Source organism: Saccopteryx leptura, chromosome X (genome assembly GCF_036850995.1).
Source record: "Saccopteryx leptura isolate mSacLep1 chromosome X, mSacLep1_pri_phased_curated, whole genome shotgun sequence".
Classification (NCBI taxonomy): domain Eukaryota; kingdom Metazoa; phylum Chordata; class Mammalia; order Chiroptera; family Emballonuridae; genus Saccopteryx; species Saccopteryx leptura.
This window is the reverse complement of record NC_089516.1, coordinates 61,244,750-61,259,752: the sequence shown is the minus strand read 5'-3', so window position 1 is coordinate 61,259,752 and position 15,003 is coordinate 61,244,750.

Below are 15,003 nucleotides of genomic sequence, written 5' to 3'. Positions count from 1 at the left end.
TCTTTTTATGTTTAAAACACTTTAACAAAATGGGTATAGAAGAAAAATATCTCAACAATTAAGGACATTTATGAGAAACCATCAGATAACATCATACTAAATGGTAAAAAACTGAAAACTTTTCCTCGCAAACCAGAAGCAAGACAAGGCTGCTCACTCTCTCCACACCTATTCAACATTATGCTGGAGGTCCTAACCAGAGCAATCAGACAAAAGAAAAAAAATAAAAGGCATTCATATTGGGAAAAAAGAAAGATTTTACTTTTTGCAGATGATATCATCCTGTATACAGAAAACACCAAAGATTCCACAGAAAAGCTATTAGAAAAAGTGAACTAATACAGTAAGGTTGCAGGTATTTGGTATTAATACCAAATTAATATACAGAAGTTTATTGCTTTCTTATATTCCAAAAATGAAACTTCAAAAAAACTCAAAGAATAATTCCTTTTACAATTGCAATAAAAAAATAAAATAAAATACCTAGGAATGAACAATGAAGAATGTAAAGGGCCTACACACTAAAAACTACATAGCATTATTAAAGAAAATTGGAAAATACACAATGAAATGGGAAAATATTTCTTGTTCATGGCCATATTACCCAAAGCAATATACAAATTTAATGCAATTCACAACAAAAATCTAATGTCATTTTTTTAAAGAAATGGGAAAAAATTATCAGGTTTATATGAAACCATAAAAAATCCTAGAATAACCAAAGTAATCCTAGGTAAAAAAAAAAACTCAAAAAACAAACAAAAAATAACCATACTGGAGACATTACGATACCTGACTTCAAACTATGCTACAGAGACGTGATAACTAAAAGTATGGTAGTATGGTACTGGCAGTAAAATAAACATACAGACCAATGGGACAGAATAGAGGGCCCAATAATAAAATCAGATATATACAATCAAATTATCTTTGATAAAGGAGCCAAAACACAGAATGGAGAATATAAAAGCTTCTTCAATAAATGGTGCTGGGAAAATTGAAAAGCCACAAGCAAAAGAATAAAACTTGACTGCAGTTCATCTCCTTGCATAAAAATTAATTCAAAATGTACAAAAACCTAAATATAAGATGAGAAACAATTAATTACATAGATGAAAAAAATAGTTACTAAACTCATGGACCTTGGTGGTAAAGAAGTATTTATGACTTTAACCCCAAAGACAAGGGTAGTAAAGGCAAAGATAAATAAATGGGACTTCATCAAACTAAAAAGCTTCTGCACAACAAAAGAAACTGACAACAAAACAGACAGCGAACTAAATAAGACATGATATTCTCAAACAACAGCTCAGATAAAGAACTCTCAAAGCTCAGCAAGAGATAAACAACCAAATAAAAATGGAAATAAGACATGAACAGACACTTTTCCCAAAAAGAAATAAAAGTGGACAATAGTTGTATGAAAAAATGCTCATCTTTGCTAGCTATTAGAGAAATACAAATCAAAACTACAATGAGATACCACCTCACACCTGTTACATTAGCTATTATCAACAAGACAGGTAATAACAAGTGTTGGTGAGGCTGTGGAGAAAAAGAAACCATTATTCACTGTTGATAAGAATGTAGATTAGTATAACCATTATGGAAGAAAGTATGGTGGTTTCTCAAAAAATTAAAAATAGAACTACATATGACCCAGCAATCATTCTACTGGATATATACCCCCAAAACTCAAAAACATAGGTATGTAAAGACACATGCACCCCCATGATCATCACAGCATTTTTCATTGTGTCCAAGAAATGGAAACAACTAAAATGCCCTTCAAGAGAGAATTGGATAAATAAGATGTGATACTTATACACAATGGAATACTACACCATAAGAAATGATGACATAGTACCGTTTACAAAAACATGGATAGACCTTGATAATATTATACTAAGTGAAATAAGTAAATTAGAAAAGGCTAAGAACTGTATGATTCTATACATAGGTTGGACATAAAATTGAGACTCATAGACATAGATAAAAGTGCAGTGGTTACCAGGGGAAGAGTAAGGAAGGAGAGGGAAGGAGATACAGAGATGGGAGAGGCTTCAAAAGAAACAAAATATAGGATGACAGATGATTATTTGACTTTGGGTGGTGGGTAGATAGCATGATTGACTGTCCAAATGATGTGGAGATGTTTTCTCTAAATTTATGTGCTCTAGTTGACCAATGTCAATTATTAAATTTAATTGTCTAAATAAAAAGAAATAAACAAATAAATAAAAAAGAATAACAAAGTTGGAGGATTAATATTACGCAAGTTCAAAAATTAGTACAAAGCAACAATAATCAAGACTTTGTGGCATTAACATTAAAAGATAGAATAGTAGATCGGTGATAAATAATTGAGTTAAGAAATAGACCCACATTTATACAGTCAACTAATCTTCAACAAATAAATAAACATAATTCAATAAAGCAAAATGGGTCTCTTCAAAAGTATTGGTATGAAAAAACTAGAGAGCCACATCAAAACAAAGAAACAAACATAAACAAATAAATCTAGACACAGACCTAGGATCTTTCACAAAAATTAACTCAAATACATTATATGCCAAAATTTAAAGTGGAAAAATATAAAACAATTAGAAGACAACATAGGAGAAAACCTAGATGACCTTGGTATGATGATGCTTTTTTAGATACATCAAGGACAATATAAAAATATTTGAAAGATGGACTTAATAAAAAAAAATTAAATGTCTGCTTTGCAAAAGAGAGTAGCAAAAGAAACAGAGGACTAGTAGCTGCCTGGGAGAAAATATTTGAAAAAAAAATGTCTAATAAGAATTGTTATTTGAAATATAGAAAAAACTATTAAAACACAATAATGAAAATAAAAACTCAATTCAAGAGAGGACCAAAGACCTAAACAATTCCTTCACATAAGAAGATATACAGAGAGCTAATAAACATACAAAAACATGTTTCACATCTTGTGTTATAACGTAAATGCAATTTAAAACAACAAGGCAATACTGTTACAAAACTATTATAATAGCCAAAATCTGGAACACTAACACAACTTATTGCTAATGAGAATGTAGAACATTAGGAACTCATATTTGTTTGCCTTAGAAATGTAAAATGACACAACCAACCCCTTTGAAAGACAGTTTAGTGGTTTCCTACACTACATACACTTACCATATGATCCAGCAATCATGCCCCTTGGTATCTACCCAAAGGCATTAAACCATAATGCCCACTCAAACACCTGAATATGGATGGTTGTAGCATAAATTCATAATTGTCAAGCCTTAAAAGTAACCAGGACATCCTCCAACAAGTGGAAGGATATATAAACTGTGATACATATACTAGAATAATATTCAGCACTTAAAAGAAACAAGCAGCCCTGGCCAGTTGGCTCAGTGGTAGAGCGTCAGTCTGGTGTGTGGGGGACCCAGGTTCGATTCCCGGCCAGGGCACATAGGAGAAGCACTCATTTGGTTCTCCACCCCCACCCCCTCCTTCCTCTCCTTCCTCTCTGTCTCTTTCTTCCCCTCCCGCAGCCAAGGCTCCACTGGAGCAAAGATGGCCCGGGCACTGGGGATGGCTCCTTGGCCTCTGCCCCAGGCGCTAGAGTGGCTCTGGTTGCGGCAGAGCAATGTCCTGGAGGGGCAGAGCATTGCCCCCTGGTGGGCAGAGCGTGCCCCTGGTGGGCGTGCCGGGTGGATCCCGGTTGGGCGCATGTGGGAGTCTGTCTGACTGTTTCTCCCCGTTTCCAGCTTCGGAAAAATACAAAAAAAATAATAATAATAAAGAAAGAAAGAAAGAAAGAAAGAAAGAAAGAAAGAAAGAGAAAGAAACAAGCAATCAAGACATGAAAAGACAAGGAACAACCTTAAGTGCAAAATTATTAAGTGAAAGAAACCAATTTGAAAAGCCTACATATTGTATGACTCCAACTGCATGACATTCTGGAAAAGGCAAAACTGTGGAAAAAATGAAAACATCCATAGTTACCAGGGTTTTGGATGGAAATAAGAATGAATACAGATGATTTTTAGGGCAGTAAAAATATGTATTAAGTATGATACTATCAGTGTTATAAAGTAGCAAGCCTTAATTCCATGGATTACCTAGAGACATCAAGGCAGGATACAGAAGAATTTTTAGGAGGAGATTTATTAAGCCAGCTACATATGACTTATATGGGATATAGCTAACCCAAATCGTGTGCTCCCCAAAATATTCCTCAGACTAGTTATATAGACTTGATCACATACAGGTTGGGGAGAAACGAGGGGGAACATGACACAATAAATTATTAACAAGCTTAAAACATTCATCTATGAGATCTATAAAAACATTCCTACATATTAAAATTTACAGGGTAACACAATAGTGATGTCATTTTACATATCAACACAGTAGCAATAAATGATGTTTTACATATCAAAGACATTTACAAATCTTTTAGGGTCTACCCTGATCCCTTTGTCTCTAGAGGTATATGTTACTCTCAGAACTCCAGGAGGGGAGGGAGAGTTAAAATCAGTATAGGATATGCAAATATTTTCTTATTGAAAGGAAAAGGAAGTTCTTCAGATAATTTTTATTCTTTCAGGGATCTATAGTTAACTACAATTAGATGACCCTGTTGTCCTTGTAAGCCAGGAAGCTCCCACATTCTTCTCCCTCCATTCTCTAAAGAAAAGGAGGGGGCAAGAAGCCTGACTTTTCCTCTTTAAAATGGTGTTGCCATTACAGTACTAAGTTTTACAATTCTTTGGCACCTTATCACATAAGGATGGATATATGTCATTATACTTAATCCCAAACTTGTAAAATGCAAACACCAAAGGTAACCTTTATTGCAAACTATGGATTTTAGGTAATTATGCTGTGTCAATGTAGGTTCACCACTGGTTAAAAACATAACCAAACCAAACAAAAAAGCCTGACACCTATATAGTCTTATTGATCAATGTCATACCATTAAATTTAATTTTCTAAATAATTTATTTTAAAGTATAGTTCTGATGAATGATGTTGATAATGGAAGATGTTATGTATATGCAGTGTCAGGTTGATTCTGAGAAATCTCTGTATTTTTCTTTGAATTTTATTAAAAATCTAAAATTGCTCTAAAAAATAAAACTTAAGAAAAAAGAATGGAGGGGATTTGTCAAGAAAAACACAAAAGTCAGACTGAAGGATTTACCCTGACTAAATCTGTAAGAGATTGCACATAAAAATAAATAGTAATAGTGACAATTATAACTCATTAAAAAAGAAGAAAGACTTTATAAAAATAGACTTTAGATAGAAAATAATACATAACAGACAATATATAAATTTTGATTAGGAGCAGAGCATTGATATTGTAACAACTCCCTTAAAAGAAAAAGTACTTCTGAGTGAATAATCCTGACAAAAACCATTTTAATCAAGTCATCAATGTCAGCATCATCTGTTATAGGACAAATTGCAATTGTGTGATACCTAGTAAAATGCAGTGAGAACATAGCATTATTTGTGGCTTACCAATGCTGAATAACCTTGATATTGTCACAGAGAAATGTGATACAAATCTAAACAGGATGGCTTTTAACAAATAATTGGGCCTATAATCTTTAAAAGTCAGTGTTATTAAATTAAAAAGAAGACTGAAAATTGTCCAAGTATGGAAGATAGACATGAGATATAACTAAATTCAACACATGATTCTGACCTTAATCATTTTGCTATAAAATTTATTATTAGGACAACAATAAAAACTTCATGGGGTCTGAGGAATAGATGATAATGATATATACATGTTAATTTTCTTAATTAGATGATTGTATTGTGATTATGTAGAAGAATATCTTTATGCATAGCTAATGAACATGGAAGTATTCAATATTGGTAAGACATGATGATTTACTCTCACAGTTCAGGAAAGTATTATACTTGTTACTACTTTTATGTAAACTTGAGATAGTTTCATATTAAACAAAATAAAGTATAAAAATAAAAATCAAATATGACAAATTGTTGCATGTAGTACTCCAGCCCACTGGAAACTACCAGTGTTGCATGTAAAAACCTACTTAAGACACAAACTTATGCAAGGGGAAGAGAGAAGGAAGCCTGAAAAGGAAAGCAAAGAAAGACCTCCTGAATCTCCTTCTCCCTTAGCTTTTATTATCAGAAGGAGAACAGAGGCAGCAGGATTACATGGGAGGGAAATCAGGTGACAAGAGAAAGAATGATTAATGGCCATTTTGCTGACATAGAGAAAGGGCTAAATTGATCAGAACATTCTTTTGTTTTGATAATTAACAAGCATAGAGGAAGGGGCAATCTAGGATCTCAAGGCTAATTTTCTAAAGCCCTTTCATATGCATCCCTTTGGGTTTGCACTAAGGTCACTGACTCATACTTTATTGGTGTTTGCATCCAAGAGACATTCACTCAGGGCTTTTAACTAAAGTTTTCCAATTCAAGGCATAAAGGGTTCAAGGTTAAATGGGTTTAAATAGGTGATTCCCTACAGTTGCATTATGTAGATCTTGAATGTAACTGCCAGTCTAAAAGGAAAATATTCTAATTTTATACACATAGTATTTAAGAAAATAAGTTAAATTTACAATGACTGAGTTATATAAATTCAAAAAGAGCTATATCAAAAATAACTTAGAAAAAGTTTGATGTTATTTGCTTCAGGTTTTATAATAGATGAGGCAAGAGGTGACTCATTTATGTTGAAATTAATGTAAAAGTTTAATTGTTTAATTAAAATGTTAAAATAAAAATTTAGTATTTCTAAGTTAGTAAAATATTTTATATGTGTGAATTATAAAATGTAACATGTCAAGTGCATAAAAATAATGAATAATAAATTTTATACATATGTCGAGTAATTTTATCTAAATATCTAAAAGTTAGTATAGTAAACTGTAAATTTTTTCTTTTGAATCTTCAAATAAGGGATATTATGGATAGCTTTATATTTATGGTTGCTTTATTTTCAGGCATATCCATTATAAACTAGAAAAAGGATTTATAAGGAAAATATACACAATGATAAGATTAATTAATAAAATTAAAATTAAAAATTATAATTTTAAAAAATGCAGCTAAAAAATAAAATTACTAAAATTTTAAAGTGGGGGCAAATATAGACCAAAAATTTACTCACACACACACAAACACACACACACAAATGTCTAATATGCATATGAAAAGATTGTCACATTTGCTAGTGAGCAAAAAAACATAAAACAATGGCAGGGTTTCTTATTTATTTATTTTCATTTTTAGTTTTGTGTTTTTTTTGTTTTAATAATAAAAGTATTTACTACTGTTGAGTGTTTGGGAAAAGGGGACTCTTACATATCCTTTTTCTAGCAGTGCATGCAAGTCTCTTTTCAGAGAGTAATTTGGCAAGATGTCAAAATAAAATTTTCTTAAACTTTTACTGAGCTGCTTAATTTTTAAAAATATAACGTTTGAAAATACTCGCAAAAGTATGTACAATGGCAAAAACGAAAATGAAATGTCAAGTTATAACAGAGTAATGTGTTGTAGAAAGGGGGCTCAAAAGGTGAACAAAATTAGAAACCCCAACTCAAAATTTACTTTATATAACTTGTAATTTACAAAGTGTTGGTTAAATCAGTATGTAAACACTAAGTTTTATGCTCAATCTGTTAAAGATGGCTGCTGGTCACATGATGATGATCTCATGTGAGACAGCTAATTGCCTTTCATGCTTGGGAAGGGGCATGGTTATAATATGTGCTGGAGGAGGAATTTTTGCACCAAAAAGTTTTAAAAGCAGGAGCTAGGAGGCAATTTTGGGAGAGAGAGACCACATTTTTGTAGAGAGAGCAGGAGCCCATGTTGTAACAGGGCAGAGAGGCCACATGGCGAGAAGAGCCAGCCAAAATGGTGGAATGCTGAAAGAGAAGCCAGTTTGTGCAGGGGAAGGAGATGGGGAACAGAGGTGAATAAGACTGGTGAAGGCCTCTGATTCTAGCAAAAACCAGAGAAAGTCAGTGGCTTTAGGAGCCCTGAATAGAAAGGGAAGTGTTTTCCGCTGTGTGTATTTTCTCACCCAATGGTTGCGAGCAGAAATAAGAAAAATGGCCCATCAGTTCTTGGCTCTGTTGTTTCATTACCATCTGTCCAAATCAAATTCAAACCTGCATGGGCCAGGCAGCTGTGATGGTGGCCATGGCTACTGCCCTTACACAAAGCAAAAAAAAAAAAAAAAATTTTTCATAGAATATGGATTGGTAATTTACAGCAATTTTAACTGTCAACAAACAAAGTAACCACAGTTAATATGTGGGCCACATGCTTGCATATTAAGGTGACCAACTTTTTTACAATGAAAAGAGAACAAAAATAAATTGAAGACAACAATATCATAAATAAAATAAACATTTTATTCATTGCAACAGTAATACTCTACAATATGATAAATGCATAATAAGAACATTTTTAATATTTTATATTGGAATTATGCTTTCATGCCTATAAACTTTTAATAATAATTGTAAGATAAAAGTACTCTTTTATATATAAATATATCATATCACACACAGTGGATCGACTCTGCTTCTATCAAATACGAACATTTAAAAATTAGTCTTCCAATATTATTCAATAAAATAGAGGACATGTAGGAGGGCACTTTTTGAGGGAGGATGGAACTCACAAAAGAAGGACTGTCCTCCCTAAAGGAGGATGATTGGTCACCTTAGTTTTTTCAGTTTGCTCCCTTATATTGGTCTGGGCAGTGCCATGTGTCTGTAGTTTGTGAAAGGCTGAGGTACTTGCCCTCAGGGCAGCAGATTGAAAATTGTGGATTACCTTCCTGCTTGGAAGAGGCCATTGTATTGCTAATGTTTTCTGGAGAAGGAATCTTTGCCCCAGCCTGGATTTTGCAGGGAGAGAAAAATTGTATAGATGTGGAATGGGAGCTGAGGGACTTTGGGAGCTTCACTGAGGCTAGTGGGGGCCTCTGATTCCAGGAGAAACCGGAGAAGATTTTCCAGGTTTTGGAACCAGAGAATGTGTCAGGGCTTTGGGAGCTCTGAGTGAGAGGGAAGCAGTCTTCCATCCTGTTTGCTCAGTCCACCAGTATGAGACTTTAATAAACGAAATAGCCCACCATTTTTTGGCAACACTGTTTCTTTACTGTTTGCCTAAATCCAATGAGAATCTGCATGGCCATAACAGCAGCGGCCACTGGCCATATAGGCAGTTTTCTTGTGTTTTTTTTTTCTATGTAGTAGTTAGAAATGTATGTTTCCTAGGCTTGGTAGAGTGGCCTAATGTAGTAGGTGCCCTGTAGGGTTCCCAGGCACAGCTTCTGTGTTCAACTGAGCTGGACATTCCAGACGTGTCCCAACCTGTGAGGATATACACCTGGCTGTATTCACCCTCCTGTTGTAGTTGAGCCTTAATTGTTGTTGAAACATCAATGAGAGGGATTTAAAATCAAGTTAATCAGCTACAAGTACAGGCTGCAACCACTGTTGAAGTTCAGCTGTGTAGGTGAAACTGGATAATATAACAAAGTTTGTGTTTCCTGTCACTAATTTAGAGTCAGAGAATGAACCTTTATGGGTATATAATTTTAATGGCTAGCAATCTGCTGAGATGAGGGTTACATTCCCAAATCATCTCAACTACTTTTCCCCAGCCAAACTTTTTATAATGGAAAGAAAATGGTAATACAGGTGTTAGACCAGTGTTTCCCAACCTTTTTTGTGCCATGCCCCACCTTAACCTTTCTAAAATTTTTATGTCCCCCCCTATGTAACATACATAATTTTTAACATTAAAAAAAATTGATTTTTTCACTTAATAAACATAAATGATAGGTTCTAGGAAGAAATCACTATGAAATTGTTAACAAAACACAGTAAGTAAAATTTCAAAACATATAATGAAAAACAGAAATTTAAATTCCAAATAATTTTAATACAGATTTTTCTATATTAATTTATTATTTTAATTTAGTGCGATCCTTGCGATTGATGCTTGCTGCACAGAGATTTTATATTAGGTTCCAATTTGGTTAGCTTTAGTCTCAAGTCTCCACGTTGTGTTATATCCAGCCAATTTCTTTTTTTTACCAGTAAATCATTTACAGCACTAAATCCACATTCAGCTAAAAATGAAGATGGAAACGGTAGCAATAGTTTTCTTGCACATTTGGTTGAATTTGGGTATTTGATTTCTGTTTCCTCACAAAGCCATGCCATCACTCCTTTGGTATTAAATAAAGCTTTAACTGACTCAACATTTTGCAATTCTGCGAGTTCTTCTTCATACTGCATATTTGATATATCAGACAAATCCACGAACATTAGCTGCATCATCCATGTTGGGAAATCAATTTGTTTGAAATCAGAAAATCTTTCTTTTAAATCAGCCGATAGAATATTCAAATGATTGACAATAACAAGTAAAGCGGTATCAGTTACTTCACATTTTTGGAGCCAATGAAACTGTTTAAAGTTTTTGTTGTTAATATGTTTCTGACATAACTCAATCTTGGTAATGAAACCAAATATCTTTGCTTTTGCATCGACAAGAGTTTTATTTGTTCCTTGAAGTTGCTTATTTAATATATTTAGTTTTTCAAAGATATCGGCTAAATAACTCACAAATGCTTTACCATCTATTGTTAACAGATACTTCATTTCAGGTTTGTCGCTTAAAAATTCACTAAGAGTATCAAACAATTCCATAAATCTTTTCAAACAGTTTCCTTTAGATAGCCATCTTACTTCAGTATGAAGTAAAAGTCTCACATGGTCTTCATTTTGTTCTTCACAAAATAGCTTGAAAAGACGCTCACATCTGGCACTAGCTTTAATAGCATTAACACACTTTATTATTGTATATAATACTTCATTCAGAACAGGCGAGATGTTTTTAGCTACCAAGTTTTCCCTATGAATAACACAATGCACAAGAATCATTTCTGGATTCACATCTTTCATCAATTTTAAGCAGCCATTTTTCTTGCCCATCATATTGGGAGCACCATCTGCAGCACAAGATATTATATTTTTCATTGGTATATCATTGACATCTAAGTAGTTTTTTAGCTTATTATATATATCTTTAGAGGTAGTGGTGCTTTCTAATCTTTTACAGAACAACATTTCTTCAGCAAAATGTCCTTTATCAATATATCTTACATAAGTTATCAATACTGCCTCAATGTCTCTCAAAGTTGCTTCATCCATTTGCAAGGAGAATTTTCTTGTTTTCAGCTTTTCAATAAGTTGTTTTTCAGTATCCTCACTCATTTCGTCTATTCTTCTGCTAACAGAATTGTTACTGAGTGGCATAGCTTTTACATCTTTGTCATCTTTTTCAAGAACCGTTTTAAGAAATGCTGATATTGACGGTTTTATTAAATTCTCTCCTATAGTGTGATTTTCTCCAGTTTTAGCGATGAATAAAGAAATTTGATAACTAGCCTCAAGAACACGATTATTAGTTGAAGTATGAGCAGTAAATAGAGACTTTAATGTTCTTTTTTCAAAATTTTTCTTTAAAGTTTTAAAGTAACTCAAACCTGAATTAATATGAGCACTATGTTTTGCCTTCAAATGCGCCTCAAGATGACCTCGTTTCATTGATTCGTTGGTCAAGCATTGCTGGCATAAAAGACAAAAAGGAATCCGCTCATCGTGAACAGCGGGTATGAACCCAAATTTTAAATATTCCTCCGAATATTGATGAGTTTTTTTCTTGCTTGCACCACTCATTTTACTATGGGCTATAATAAAAATAAGATCAATTAAAAACTAATATTAAAATGTGTTAAAATATATTCAATGTGACATAGAGTAAACGTATACTAAAAATTCATATTTATTTAAATGTATATAACACATTTACTACACTACCACCGCAAATCATAAGGTATCTATTATATATTTTTTCCACTTGACAAAATTTTCTGGAAAGTTATGCTTCTAAAATTAAAATTGTCATGCATGCACTATTATAGCCCCAATAATATTTATAAAATAGTATTGCTTTCTAGCCCCGATGCAAGAAGTACTTAATAAAGAGTTTAATATTGATAAAAATAAAATCAAATACTTACCAATGATATCTATACAATATATATGTATATTTATTAAATCAACAAGCTTTTACAACAGTTTTGACTGACACTTATTTCAAATTAACACCAACTGAATGATGTGAAACACTACAGAATTTGCGATGGGCCAACTAGGTGAGAATAACTGCATTGTTTAGCGAGTTTTTAAAATGTCAGGGGTTCTCCGTGGCAGACGGCACGCTCCGCAGTGAACCCAGCACGAAGTTTACTTGAGGACGCCAATCACCCAGTTGATATTTTGGTCTCGTCAAATGAAATAATACTTACTAATTATTTACCGCAATTATTTAAGAATTGCATTTTTTGTTAAATTTGGTACCGATATATAGCATTGCATTTAAATGTCCCGGGGTGAAAGAGTTAAATTCGTGTCGAGTCCATTTTCAAATTTCCCCCCTTAACTATCGAATTGCCCCCCTGTGGGGCGTGGACCCCACGTTGGGAAACACTGTGTTAGACTTTCAAGAAAGAGTTAATTAGATTATCGTCAAAGTTAATTGTATCATAGTCAGCAGGTGTTTTGTCCTTGGAGTACAAAGGTTTTTCTTGCAGTCCCTTGGGGCACAAGGGTGGGTCATACCAAATCTTACAGATCTTTTTATGTCTTGTAGGCCTGTTCAGGTATCCAAGTTCTTGAAACAAAGCTTTTACTTGCATTAACCATTATGCCCTCTGACCATAACTGTAAATCCAGTAGCCACAGCCACCATCACAGCCACCTAACCCATGTAGGTTTACATTTAATCCAGACAGACAGTAACTAAACATGGAGCCAAGAACTGGTAGGCCATTACATTTAATTCTAGCTTGCACCTGGCGGGTGAGAAATACACAGTGGGAAAACACTTTCCATTCAGAACTCCCAAAGCCACTGTCTTATCCAAGTATTCCTAGAATCAAAGGTTTCTACCTTATTCACCTCTGTTTGCCATCTCCTTCTCTCTGCACAAACTGGCTTCTCCTTCAGCACTCCAGCATCTTGGTTGCCTCTCTTCTCCAATATTAATTTCAGGAACTGAGAGAGCATGAGCCCCCAGTCTGCCCCATTTTATAGTGTAGAAATCAAAACCTTTAAGCCAATATACAAATAAGAAAGTCTATGATACAAAGGCACTTATTTGAGGCATAAATGGAATTCCTCATAAGAGTGCACCACCCTATATCATGAACCGTCAAGGGTGTGGTGAAAAGATCTTAGTATTAAAATGGTGGGAAAGGCTTAGTTTTAAGACTAAGCCTTAGGTTATATGGACCCTGCTTCCTTACCGCCTGTTCCCCACACACAATGCAAACATATACATCACATTTGCAAACTTATTTGACCCACAATAACCAAAGCCACCATTACTCAAGCTACATTTTAAACTCTTAAGTTTCCCTTATCATCAGAGCTTATTTCATGAAGCAGGACTCATTTCAGCAGGACTCTGGTGCGGAATAAGTCTCCCCTTGTGTGTGTCATTTTTGGAGGTGGTTGGGCAGTGCTAGAAATGATCTGACATTGTCAACTGGTTGAAATGGCTCTGGGACTTCCTTGGAGGTGCAGGCAAAGGTCAGCTATCCTCTGTGTTCTTCCTAGAACCTCCTGGCATGAGATACAAAGCAACCTGCAGGTGGCTGCAACTAGTGGTGGGCTTGGAGGTGCTTTTGACAGGCCAAAATTTGAACTAGAGTCAGTTGTCACTAGTGCCATGCCTGAGGCCACTTAGCAATAGCTACAGGGTATGCCAAGGCCAGATTCTGCTTGTTCAAAAGTTTTTTAAAAAGCCTGAAACATGAGCTAAGACCATTTGTAAGGAAAATCCACTGGAAACAACTTGGATGGTCCTGCATGTTGGGGGGTGGGTCTCAGAGAATAACCAGGGTCGGGTGAACAGTAATAGGTTGATAAAGACTCAGATAAGACAACCACCTTCCTGCTCTATGGAGGAAGGATTTAGAAAAGGAATAGAGCTGTAGCTCAGAAGTAATGAGTTTGTGTAAGTCAGTGTGGAGGGCATTTAAGAAAAACTGTATGAAACTTCAGCAGCCTTCAGTCCTCTCAGCCACAATCCTCACTGGTTTTTATAGCCAGAGACCCAGATTTATTTTTAGTAACGACTAAGTTTACTTTCACTCTTAGCAAATCTTGTATCTTACTTTACAGATAAATTAGAATTTAAAATGTATTAACAATCTCAACTGTCATTCACCAAAGAAAAATCTATGTTTTGGTACTTGTACATATTTCCTAAGGCTTAAATAACTAAGTACCACTGTAGCAGGAAGCAACCCAGTGGAGTATAGAAACTCAGATAACTTAATCAATAAAGAAAGGATAATTTATTAAAGATGGCTGAGTACATGCAGCTTGTAGCTCCAAAACACACGTTCCCCAATGTTGACTTTCTTACAGGTTACATACCATTACAGTATCTAAGCAATGGGCATGTGATTTCTTTGTTTAAAATTTCCCAGGACTCAAGGAGATGGAGGGAAAGTTTCAGTGGTGTAAGCAAGGGGGAAGGAGTTCTTAGATCACTGGCCATAGTTACATACATATCCTGCTATTTTTGCTTAGTATTGTAACTACCAGATATAGTTAACTTATCTTTCACTGGCTGGCTCGGTTACCCCAACTGACTCCATTCCCTTGTGTTCTTTTTGTTTATTTCTTCTCAGGGAAGAGGGAACATGCCTCTCCTTCCTCACCACAAAGTTATCAGTTTAAACAATAAAAATCTATTGTTGGTCCTGATTGGTTGGCTCAGTGGCAGAGCATTAGCCTGGCCTGTGGAAGTCCTAGGTTTAATCCTTGGTCAGGGCACATAGGAGAAGCACCCATCTACTTCTCCACCACTCCCCCTCTCGCTTCTCTCTCTTTCTCTTTTTTTTCTCTCTTTCCCTCC